General features: G+C 45.0%; 1 protein-coding gene across 1 annotated transcript in view; it reads left to right on the top strand.

Annotated features, from left to right (window-relative positions):
• Positions 1-4,686: 4,686 nt before the first annotated feature.
• The window catches only part of LOC129854051 (coiled-coil domain-containing protein 102A-like), a 67,529-nt gene continuing 59,820 nt past the window's right edge, over positions 4,687-12,395 (top strand). Inside the window, exon 1 of the mRNA XM_055920677.1 lies at positions 4,687-4,830. The gene's annotated coding sequence lies outside the window, so the exon portion shown is untranslated. The remainder of the gene's footprint in view (positions 4,831-12,395) is intronic.

The following is a 12,395-nucleotide window of genomic DNA, read 5'->3' as shown; positions in this document are numbered from 1 at the left end:
CCCCATAAGGTGCGAACTCCGGGCGCACCAGCACAAAGTCTAGGGGAGGGTCTGGGTGGGCATCTGACCACGGTGGTGGCTCAGGCTCCGGGCGAGGTCCCCACCCCACCATAATCAATCCTAACCTCCCTCTCCCCCTAAAAATGTCCACCCTCAATTTACCCCCACAAAATCCTTTTAGTAACATCAATGACATGGACAATACCGGGACAGAGAGATAAATCAACACAGAGGGATAGCACCAGACAGAGGGATAGATCAGAAAATAGAGGTAGATCAAGATAGAGAGGGAGATCACGATAGAGGGGCAACTCCGGACTGAAAGGCAGCTCCGGACAGAGAGACAGCTCTGGACTGAGGGGCAGTTCTGGGTATATAGCCATTTCAGGCTGAAGGGCAGCTCATGGCTGACTGACGAATCTGGACGCTCATGGCTGGCTGACGGCTCTCGACGCTCATGGCTGGCTGACGGCTCTCGACGCTCATGGCTGGCTGACGGCTCTCGACGCTCATGGCTGGCTGACGGCTCTAGACGCTCATGGCCCGGCTGACGGCTCTCGACGCTCATGGCTGGCTGACGGCTCTCGACGCTCATGGCTGGCTGACGGCTCTCGACGCTCATGGCTGGCTGACGGCTCTCGACGCTCATGGCTGGCTGACGGCTCTCGACGCTCATGGCTGGCTGACGGCTCTCGACGCTCATGGCTGGCTGACGGCTCTCGACGCTCATGGCTGGCTGACGGCTCTCGACGCTCATGGCTGGCTGACGGCTCTCGACGCTCATGGATCGCTGGCGGCTCTGGCAGATCCTGTCTGGTTGGCGGCTCTGGCAGATCCTGTCTGGTTGGCGGCTCTGGCAGATCCTGTCTGGTTGGCGGCTCTGGCAGATCCTGTCTGGTTGGCGGCTCTGGCAGATCCTGTCTGGTTGGCGGCTCTGGCAGATCCTGTCTGTTTGGCGGCTCTGGCAGATCCTGTCTGGCGGGCGGCTCTAGCGGCTCCTGTCTGGCGGGCGGCTCTAGCGGCTCCTGTCTGGCGGACGGCTCTGTAGGCTCATGGCAGACGGGCGGCTTTGCAGGCTCATGGCAGACGGGCGGCTTTGCAGGCTCATTGCAGACGGATGGCTCAGACGGCGCTGGGGAGACGGATGGCTCAGATGGCGCTGGGGAGACGGATGGCTCAGATGGCGCTGGGGAGACGGATGGCTCAGATGGCGCTGGGGAGACGGATGGCTCTGGCCGGATAAGGGGCACTGTAGACCTGGTGCGTGGTGCCGGAACTGGAGGCACCGGGCTAAGGACACGCACCTTCATACTAGTGCGGGGAGCAGGGACAGGGCACACTGTATTCTCAAAGCCCACTCTATACCTGGTGCGTGGTACCGGCACTGGTGACACCGGGCTGAGGACAAGCACATCAGGATTAGTAGGGGGAGAAGAAACAGTGTGTACAGGGCTCTGGAGACGCACAGGAGGCTTAGTGCGTGGTGCCGGAACTGGAGGCACCGAACTGGATACACGCACTACAGGGAGAGTGCGTGGAGGAGGAACAGGGCTCAGGAGACGCACTGGTAGCCTAGTGCTTAGTGTAGGCACTGTAGGTACTAGGCTGGGGCGGGGAGGTGGCGCCGGAAATACCGGACCGTGGAGGCGTACTGGCTCTCTTGAACATTGAGCCTGCCCAACCTTACCTGGTTGAATGCTCCCGGTTGCCCGACCAGTGCGGGGAGGTGGAATAACCCGCACCGGCATATGTAGGCGAACCGGGGAAACCATGCGTAAGGCAGGTGCCATGTATGCCGGCCCGAGGAGACGCACTGGAGACCAGACGCGTTGAGCCGGCCTCATGACACCTGGCTCAATACCCAATCTAGCCCTACCAGTGCGGGGAGGTGGAATAACCCGCACTGGGCTATGCACTCGTACAGGAGACACCGTGCGCTCTACTGCGTAACACGACGCCTGCCCGTACTCCCGCTCTCCACGGTAAGCCTGGGAAGTGGGCGCAGGTCTCCTACCTGCCCTTGGCCCACTACCTCTTAGCCCCCCCCCCAAGAAATTTTTGGGTGTTACTCACGGGCTTTTTGGGCTTCCGTGCCAGACGCGTTCCCTCATAACTCCGGTTCCTCTCTCCGGTAGCCTCTGCTCTCCTCAGTGCCTCCAGCTGTTCCCATGGACGGTGATTCACTTTAGCTCATGGTCCTTCTCCGTTAAATATTTGCTCCCAACTCCATAAGTCCTGTATACTTCCCCGTTGCTCCAAATTACGCTGCTTGGTTCTGGATTCCTGGTGGGTGATTCTGTAACGGCGGTCCTCCTCCTCTTCATCTTCGGAAGAGGAGGAGTATTGAGGGAACCAAGGCGCAGCGTAGTGAAATGACATTTTATTAACGAAAAAACACGAACTTGAATAAACTAACAAAAATAACAAACGGTGTAGACAGACCTATACGACGAACTCACATAAAACAAGAAGAACGCACGAATAGGACAATTAGACTACACAAACCGTAACAGTCCTGTATGGTGCAAACAATTACACAGACACGGAAGACAATCACCCACAACGAACACTGTGACAACGCCTACCTAAATATGACTCTTAATTAGAGGAACGCCAAACACCTGCCTCTAATTAAGAGCCATACCAGGCAACCCAAAACCAACACAGAAACAGAAAACATAGAATGCCCACCCAACCTCACGTCCTGACCAACTAACACACATAACAAACTAACATAAATAGGTCAGGAACGTGACAGCAATTGTATGTCCTGTTATGTTTTACATGTTGCTGATGTAAATTAATAATGCACATACTTCCTGTACAGTCCAGCCGAGACTTGAAAAAAACCGAAAATCAGCCAGGCAAACAAAACGTAGGTAAATTTAGTAGCAACGCGAACCAGTAGTAAAAATGGGTTAGAAAAATGAGGCACTCCCCCTTTCATAATTTCTATCAGTGTCCTAGTTTCAGAGTTTTGAACAATGTGTTTCCCCTTGCCCATACCGTCTCAAATTCAAAACCTCAGTCCCCCCACGCAGACCACAGATATGTGAGTCACCTGGCTGTGTGGAGTCTGAGAGGAAACCCCAAAGGAAGTGACCTCATTATCAGATATTACCAGTTATCCTGAGAGGGCCTGTGTGGGGGGGCTGCTCGGCTCCCTAGGGAACATGGGAGAGAGTGCTGTGAGAGAGCAGTGCAGTCAGAGTGCCCACTACAGTGCACATGTCATTCTGTCTTTGGCCTCCATATTGTTGAACTCGTCTCTGAAGCATTATTCGCCACCCCCTCTTCCCCCACAGGGTGAAGAAAAGCTGCAATTGTTATAACAGATAACAGTTAGACAGGATTATACATAACACAATGAAATCGTTGATTTGAAAGGGTGTGCCTCTTTCCGTCACTTACATTCTCACCTCGTCCTTGACCTCTAACCCCAGGTACGCTCAATACCACACCTTATAGGTAGAGTCAGGTGTTTTCCTGACCACTTGACCCAACCAGGAACACCCCATACCAAAGACTATTACGCTAACATTCTAGTATAGTGTAATAGAGGCTAGTATCCTCTTTGCATTACTCATGGAATAGATTTCTGTGAAATATTAAACGCTCCTCTTAAATTGATACAATACTTTTCTGGCAGGGGTTTCATAGTCTCTCCTCAGTCCCTCTGGTTTCATTTACCCTTTCTCTGTCTCCCTGGGAGGGGGTGCAGACCACTCCACACTGATGGACAGGCTCCCACAGACAATGATAGACTAGGGAGAGAGAGTTACTTTGGCACCAGGCCCTGTCTCTGTACTGCAGAGTTTGTGCACAGAGTAATCCACGCCTGCCATCATCAATCAACTGAAGCATTTTTTTGTGTGGATTTAGCACCCTGGTAAGTGTTATATCAATGGATACACCCAATTTTTGGGGTAATTTAAGATCTAACAGTTTGGTGGAGATATATGTTACATCCATTGAGAGAGTGCATAATGTGTCGAAATGTTAGCATCACTTCATGTGTTTGCCACAAATGTTCTGGAGAACGGAGATCACGTACATAATTTATCAAAGGAAGATGTTTGAGTTCCAACAGTGCAGCTGATGTAACGCACTGAAAAACCAATTACTGGTGAGAAAGCACACACGCCATAGAGGTTTTACTCTGTGAAGTTGTAGCCTACATAAAGCGAGAAAGCTTGGATCCTCTTCCTTAAAAAAATGTTGAAAGAAAAACACATTTAATCTGTATTGTTTTCTTTGATATGTAATAGACATTTGGAATTCAGTGAAACGTGTTACAGTTACATTGGCTGTTTATTTAACCATGGATATGATTATATAATCAAGGCTATTCTTCCCATACTTCAAGAGGTAGGCTACAGATATTCACAGTTGGCTGCATTATGTCCTTACTTATTGTTTCTTATCTCCCGGACAGTGTAACAAAGTATCCCTGACTCATGAGTACAATGTTGCAAAATGTGAGTGATACAGTTACTCTGCTAATGAAAAAGGACGGAATTAAACGGTTTACAACCTTTGCACACGTTTGTGATTTATGCACAATCAAAGTGTGAATGCACAATTCGATTGGCCTTTTCAGCAACTTCTCAAGCTGTCAGTAGGCTAGATGGATGGTTTCAAAGAGCCCGTGTTTGGCACCGCCCTCATCTCCAAGTCCCACCCTTTTTCGCTTCCCCACTCCGCTAACGAACCTCCAATTCCTGTAGGAAGAATGACGTGAAGACTATCGAAGAGAGAATAGCGACTTCTACCCAGCACATATCGCATCAAGTGGCATTTAGAATAAGCTGGAATTGTGCCATCATAAAGGTATGTGCATATATGTCTTTTTTTATTCTGCTGTGGACAGCTAGTTTCACTTGAAAGCCACAGCTTGCTTGCTGTGGGGTGTCAAATGACAGACAACACGGTCGAATTCCATGCAGGAAAGCCCAGTCTGATCCCTTTCTGTCCTTGTGTGTGCATGGACATTATTCAACATTCGTGAATAAATATAATACATACGTCTGTCTGTATGTTGACTAACTTGACAATGTTTATACATTGTTGCTCGCTTTTACTACAGAATCACCACACCATGAAGTTGATATAATGGGATCATTTTTTTGTCACTCCACCTAGCTTGCTATTAGTATTGTAGCTGTCAGGGGTGAATTATTCTCTGTTTAAGTTGACCGTAATTTCCCCTGTGAAATGGCCTTGCTTATGAACTGCAATGACGCACTTATAACTCGTTTTTAACGAGGCGCGTGTGTTACAATCTCACAACAAAGTTGTGATTGATACTGTACCTCTTATCGAAGAAACAATCAGTACACTACAGTATTTATTTGCTACGACAAGTTTAGAGGACTGTTGAACGAGACCGCTGAATAATATAGGTTAGTGGAATGACACATTTTTGACATTCAGTGGCATCATTCTTGGTGAATCCATCTGCTGAAAGTATTGTGCCATCATTGTTGTCGCAGCACTAGCTCTACTGTGTTAACATCAGCATGGAAGTTAGTTAGTTCTACAGGACTGGAAATCTCTGCATGATCTTTTTCTAAATATACATTTGTCTAGGCCTACTTTGTTGAAAATTCCATTGTTACACGGCTTGCATGCAACTTCTCCCTTCTTTTTAGTTGTTTTTGTTTGTAATGAATGGGTGTTTCCCAGAAGATGATGCCAGCTCTGTAGCCTACTATTCTGTAAAATCGTATTTTAGGGTACTGCATTACATGTTTTTGTTATATTTTCGATAATACTGTGAAAGTGACATTGAATGAACGGGGACTTGCTTATTATGGTTTGTTTTCAAGTAAACTCTATTCCTCTTTCTATCTCCATGTATCTCTCTTCCTCTCTCGTTCATCCAGCTCAGCTGTCATTCCCTCGTCTCTTCACCCCTTCACAAACATACCGAGCGGTTTTGATTGAATAGACATAGCCTTTAGGTTTTTAAAAACATCATATTTTTTCCTCCAGGTTGGGTCTAGGTCTGTGCCATCTGCCTTTACACCCAGCTTTTTAAAAAAACACCCTCGGTCATCCACTTCAAAACAGTGTTAATGTGAGGTCAGACAACTTTCATTAAGCCCAGGTCACTCTCACATTTTCCACACTTGTAATAGCAACTCCAAGGCCGCGGCAAATATTCTTCCACCATAAATCCCACCATTCTAAATTATAATGGTAGGTTGTCATCTTTGCATATTGGTTTCCATTTTTAAAATAGTCACAATAGAGAGCGGTTAAATAATTATGTCTTGCTGAAAAGTGAAAATGGATTCATAGGACAGCCGGCCCTATACCTCTCACCATGTTTCCCTTTCTCCACCTCCACCTTTTTTCAAAATAATCTTGAGGCCTCTTGTCCCCTTTATTCCGCTTCTTTTCTCAATGCTCCGGTCTTGACTAACCAGGCTTGGGGCTGAGTGAGACATGCTCACTGAAACCGTGGCCACTCTGGCTGTAGTCCACCCCAGTGATGTCCCTGTTTAGCCTACGATAGTCTGCCTACCTACTGGATGACTGTTGATAAAGTTGACAAGAATGAGGATGATGGGGATGAGTCCAACTGATCTTTTCTTTACAACCTTACTCCCCACATTCAGGCACATAACCCCCTGAATGAATGTCCGAACACTAACTGGGCTTGCTTTGGTAATGGCTACTTAATGGCTACGTGATGCTTGGGTCAGCTAAACAGACAGACCCAAATACTGAGATAATTCACATCTCGAGTGGGTTTCTTCTCACACACACATACACACACGCAGATGGACAACTCCACCGTGTGTGGTTGTCACAGCAACACCACATTTGTAGGATGGCAGAGCCCCATCTGCTTGCCTGCCACATGCAGCACGCTGTGTGTCTGTGAACTGACATTCTGAATCTGTCTGTGTGTGTGTGTGCGTAATAACAATAACTACACAGGATTGATGTACCGCTTTTCTGAAAACCCAAAGACTCTACGCTATATGTAGAGTAGACTATGCCTTTGGCTTTGAAAATATGTCTTACGCCCTGTGTGGAATATCAACATCCTCCAATACCTCTCCACCCATCTCAACACTTACATAAACAATGTCAGACTATAACAATGGCTCATAGAGTACTGGTGGTTAAGTGTAGCATGGCTACTCTTTTAGTGAATGTCCAGGATAAATGCTGGAGGTTATATTGTGTTTATTTTGGTGCAATCAAGAGCAATTGGTATGTAGCCTGCATGCCAAATTGACAGTGTACCTACAATCATCCTCGCTAAATGCATTCCATTCCTCCACACCCAGCTCTTTACCCTCTCATAGTGTTTGCTCTCCCCTCAAAACCCCTTCTCTATTCCCTTTGCTCTCTCTCGCGCTCTCTCGCTCCCCCCTCTAACCTACCTCTCTCTAATCCAGTTATTTGACTGACATGTCTTTGGGCTTTGAAGTCAAGTTGCTGTCAACAGGAGATCCATAAATATTGCTGTTTATTCCCGACTGGAAGACGTGTCCAGAATAAAAACAAGTGACCAATCAGAGCTGACGTCAGTAGAACTCTGTGGCACTGGGTGTAATAAGTAATGACTGCTTTTACAGGAGCCATTTCCTCTATCAGCTCTGGGCTGGTAAGTTCATGGTCAGGGACAGAGACCCTATGACCGATTGATGTCTAGAAGCTCCTATTGCAGTGCCGTCTCAGCCCCATGACCATGCTTATTGTCATATCATCAGTCTTAGGATGGATATACAGTCTGAGGCTTGGCTTAATGACTGATCCTGATCCAGCTCATTAACGCTTTGACACTTACCAACACACGGGTGTGATCATTCTAAAGTGGTCCCTGCAGCGTACGCTCAAACCGGTGTGATTAGAACGGTTATTTAGAATGTCCAGTTTTGATTGACGCAACAGTCAGCGTTTGAGCTGGCCAGACTGTTTTTTCACGGAAACATTTTGCATAAACACAGTCGTTTCAACATTATGTCCTGAATGTGACCAGTTTATTTTTTGATGTAATGTTCAGACATTCACAGAACACAATCGGTCATATTTAACTGACAGTCGGCTGATGGAAACCATAATAGGAATAAGCTAATAGCAAATACTATTTACAATTCATCACATCACGGGTGAGCTCACCATTGATCAAAATAATTGAGTAAAAAACGTTTGAAAAATCGAAAGTAATCCGCCGATGGGTAGTTTGTGCGCGCCGCCATATTTGTTTTTTCCGTGCCAACCAAAGATAGGAAGAGGAGACAAGATGAGTTTGGTCTGTTTGCAGTATGCATGTGTGTCGTCTACTATCATTCACTTCCCTTCATTCACTCCCGGAAGTTTACTTTCGAAAGATGAGTGAACTATCCTTTCACCTCATTTTGTTATAACATCTTTGGTCTGACAGACGTGACCCCCAAAATGCATTGTATAATGTCAAGAAAAATGGCGCCACACATAGCTGGCAAATAGCTTAGCATAAGCTGATCATAATCAGTATAACCTTCAAAAAAGTACTTTACATACGTGTTCATTACAATCTATGCAAAAATCTGAATGCATAATTTGTCACCAGCATTTGAAAACATGTGAATAACACAGTAAATACATTATGCTCCATACATACGGTATGCTACAGTAGAAACTATAACATGATATATAGAAAATAAGGCACTTACTTTGATAGGCACACATGTCCAAAGTTATTTGTAAGGAAAACAACAATAAAGGCAATGCGAGTGACAGCCAGAAAATGTTTGTGCAAGACTGTGCAAATGTTTGCATACTTGATCTGTGGAAACACTGGGGAAAGTGCTTGGGCTCTCTTCAAAGAGAGAAGTTTGTATAGCTGTAAAGCCTCAAACATAAATTGTCTGCAACAGTGAAGTGGGCTACTTCTATGTGAATGAATGAGGAGGCGGAACACACCTCAATTCAAACTGTTGTTAGAAAATAAAACTTTTTAGAAAATAATTAGAAATTGACAAGTTGAAACATAGCCTGTATATAATTAGCAGCCGGCGTGTGCCGGGGTTTGAGGGCAGCGCGGGTTAACCTGTTTGGGCTGCAGGGGCAGTATTGAGTAGCCGGATAAAAGGTGCCCATTTCAAACGGCCTCGTACTCAATTCTTGCTCGTACAATATGCATATTATTATTTCTATTGGATAGAAAACACTCTCTAGTTTCTAAAACCGTTTGAATTATATCTGTGAGTAAAACAGAACTCATTTTGCGGCAAACTTCCTGACAGGAAGTGGAAAATCTGATATCGATGCTCTGTTCTAGGGCCTGCCTATGAATGTCCTTGATATATATCAGTATACATGCACTTCATATGTCTTCCACTAGATGTCGACAGGCAGTGAGAGAAGAAATTGAGTGTATAACTTGATCTGGGGTCGAATAAATGCTCTTTGTATGACGTGTCACCAGTTTCCTGTTTTCTGGAGAGTGCGTGAAGGGACCTGGTTTTGCCTTCTGTACAGCTGTCGTTATAGACGACTAATATCTCCGGCTTTGATTTTATTTGATACATGTGACAAAATCATCGTAAAGTATGTTTTTTCAATATAGTTTTATTAGATTATTGAAATTTATTCGGGACGTTAGGCGTGTTGCTTTGTCTGCGTATGTTCAGGAAGGAGAGCTTCGCGCCACTTTGCTAGCTTTCCGTGCTAATTGACTGGAGAAGAGGACATTCTAAATCCAAACAACGATTGTTCTGGACAAAGGACCCCTTGTACAACATTCTGATGGAAGATCGTCAAAAGTAGGACCCATTTTATGATGTTATTTCATATATCTGTCGAACATGTTGTACTAGTAGTTTGCGGCCAGGTTTTGGGCACGCTCTCGCCATAACGTAAACTGCATATCGTAAGGAAGTTATTTTTAGAATTCTAACACGGCGATTGCATTACGAACTAGTGTATCTATCATTTCCTATACAACATGTATTTTTTAGTTATGTTTATGAATAGTTATTTGGTCAGAATATGTGAGTGTCAGAAAAATATCCGGACGTTGTGGGAAAAAGATGCTACGTTAGCACATTGTATAACCACTGATTTCAGCTCTAAATATGCACATTTTCGAACAAAACATAAGTGTATGTATAACCTGATGTTATAGGACTGTCATCTGATGAAGCTTATCAAGGTTAGTCAAAAATTATATATCTTTTGCTGGTTTGTTACGATCGCTAACTTTTGCTGCTGGGGAATGGCTTGTGTTTCTGGCTATTGTGGTAAGCTAATATAATGCTATATTGTGTTTTCGCTGTAAAACACTTAAGAAATCGGAAATATTGGCTGGAATCACAAGATGGCTGTCTTTCATTTGCTGTACACCATGTATTTTTCAGAAATGTTTTATGATGAGTATTTAGGTATTTGACGTTGGTGTCTGTAATTACTCTGGCTGCTTCGGTGCCATTTCTGACGGTAGCTGTGATGGTAGCTGCAATGTAAAACTGATTTATAGCTCAAATATGCACATTTTTCGAACAAAACATAGATTTATTGAATAACATGTTATAAGACTGTCATCTGATGAAGTTGTTTCTTGGTTAGTTTGGTTGGTTCTTGGTTAGTTAGGTTGGTTTTGTGCATGCTACCTGTGCTGGGAAAAATGTCTGTCCTTTTTTGTATTTGGTGGTGAGCTAACATAAATATACGTGGTGTTTTCGCTGTAAAACATTTTAAAAATCGGACATGTTGGCTGGATTCACAAGATGTTTATCTTTCAAATGCTGTATTGGACTTGTTAATGTGTGAAAGTTAAATATTTCTAAAAAATATATTTTGAATTCCGCGCCCTGCACTTGAAGTGGCTGTTGTCATATTGTGCCCGGCTTCGGGCTTGCAGCCAGAAGAAGTTAACTGTCCGGTTGCGTAAACAATCACATTTTGGAACAGTGAGTGTATTCTGACATATCGCGCGTAAAGAAACTCATGCTGGGGAGCGACCGTTAGAGATATTTGGAACTCACACTTGAAAAGATTAAGAGATAAGAGACAGTTTTTGTTTGCTTGATGGTGTCTTAATCGCTCAATTGAATTATTAGCCTTCTGCAGAGCTAACTTGTGACACACCACTGTGATAACAAATGATATGGCTGACATCCAGAGATCTGCATAGTGTTCAGTATGGCACAGTCTCACAGATTTAGATATTATCTTGTATGTAGAGGATCATATATCAATAACCAGCATCCATCACTATTTTACTTGAGATCTTGAGACAGTTAGGGTTGGTTCGTGTCATTTGCTTTTGGCTGTCCAGTCAGTCGCGTCTGTCCATGCTATGAGCAGCTAGGTTGGTGAGCTGTTTACCCTTGCTGTCTGTCAGATTGAGACTTGTGGCTCTGATGAGGAGCTGTGATAAGCCGGATGTTGATTTAGTGTTCGCGTCTCTCTCTCTGTCTCTCTCTGTCTCTCTCTCTCTGCCTGTCTTTCATTCTCTGTCTTTCTCTCTCTCTGTCTTTCTCTCTCTCTCTGTCTTTCTCTCTCTGTCTTTCTCTCTCTCTCTCTCTCTCTGTCTTTCTCTCTCTCTCTCTCTCTCTCTCTCTCTCTCTCTCTCTCTGTCTGTCTGTCTGTCTGTCTGTCTGTCTGTCTGTCTGTCTGTCTGTCTGTCTGTCTGTCTGTCTGTCTGTCTGTCTGTCTGTCTGTCTGTCTGTCTTTCTTTCTTTCTTTCTTTCTTTCTTTCTTTCTTTCTTTCTTTCTTTCTCTCTGTCTTTCTCTCTGTCTTTCTTTCTCTGTCTTTCTTTCTCTGTCTTTCTCTCCCTTTTTCGGTCTCTTTGTTGCTCTCTGTCTCTCTCTTTGCCTGTCTGCCTGTCTCTGCCTGTCTCACTCTCTGCCTGTCTCTCTCTCTGCCTCTCTCTGTCTGTCTGTCTGCCTGCCTGCCTGCCTGTCTGCCTGTCTCTCTCTCTCTCTCTCTCTCTCTCTCTCTCTCTCTCTCTCTCTCTCTCTCTCTCTCTCTCTCCTGTAACCTGCCATCTTAATTGGGTGTCTTGAACGGAATAAAAGCGCCTTCTCAACACTTGTTTGGCCTTGTCATTCTGTAGCTAGGGCCAAACCTGGGAGAACGGAGGGAAGAAAAGGCTCTGTATCAATGATGTGAGGATCTAGGAGGAATTTGCTGGCCTTTGCATAGTAATATATTTGTCCTATTTCACACATGTACAAGTGTGTATTATACCGATGTGTGAATTGGGAGTGTGTTTTTTGCAGATCCCAAATCCCCCAAGACACACTCGGACTGCATATTTCACTGGAACAAAGTGGAAGAATGACCTTGCTTGCCATGCATATGGGCTCAGGGGCACATGGCTCCTGTGAACGTTTTGATGACATAGCATCAGCTGCTAAAGACAGTAGTGGATTGTCTCAATATGGCT

The sequence above is a fragment of the Salvelinus fontinalis genome, chromosome 4, assembly GCF_029448725.1.
Source record: "Salvelinus fontinalis isolate EN_2023a chromosome 4, ASM2944872v1, whole genome shotgun sequence".
Classification (NCBI taxonomy): domain Eukaryota; kingdom Metazoa; phylum Chordata; class Actinopteri; order Salmoniformes; family Salmonidae; genus Salvelinus; species Salvelinus fontinalis.
The sequence above is the reverse complement of the archived record's forward strand: the minus strand, read 5'-3'. Positions and strand labels throughout refer to the sequence as shown.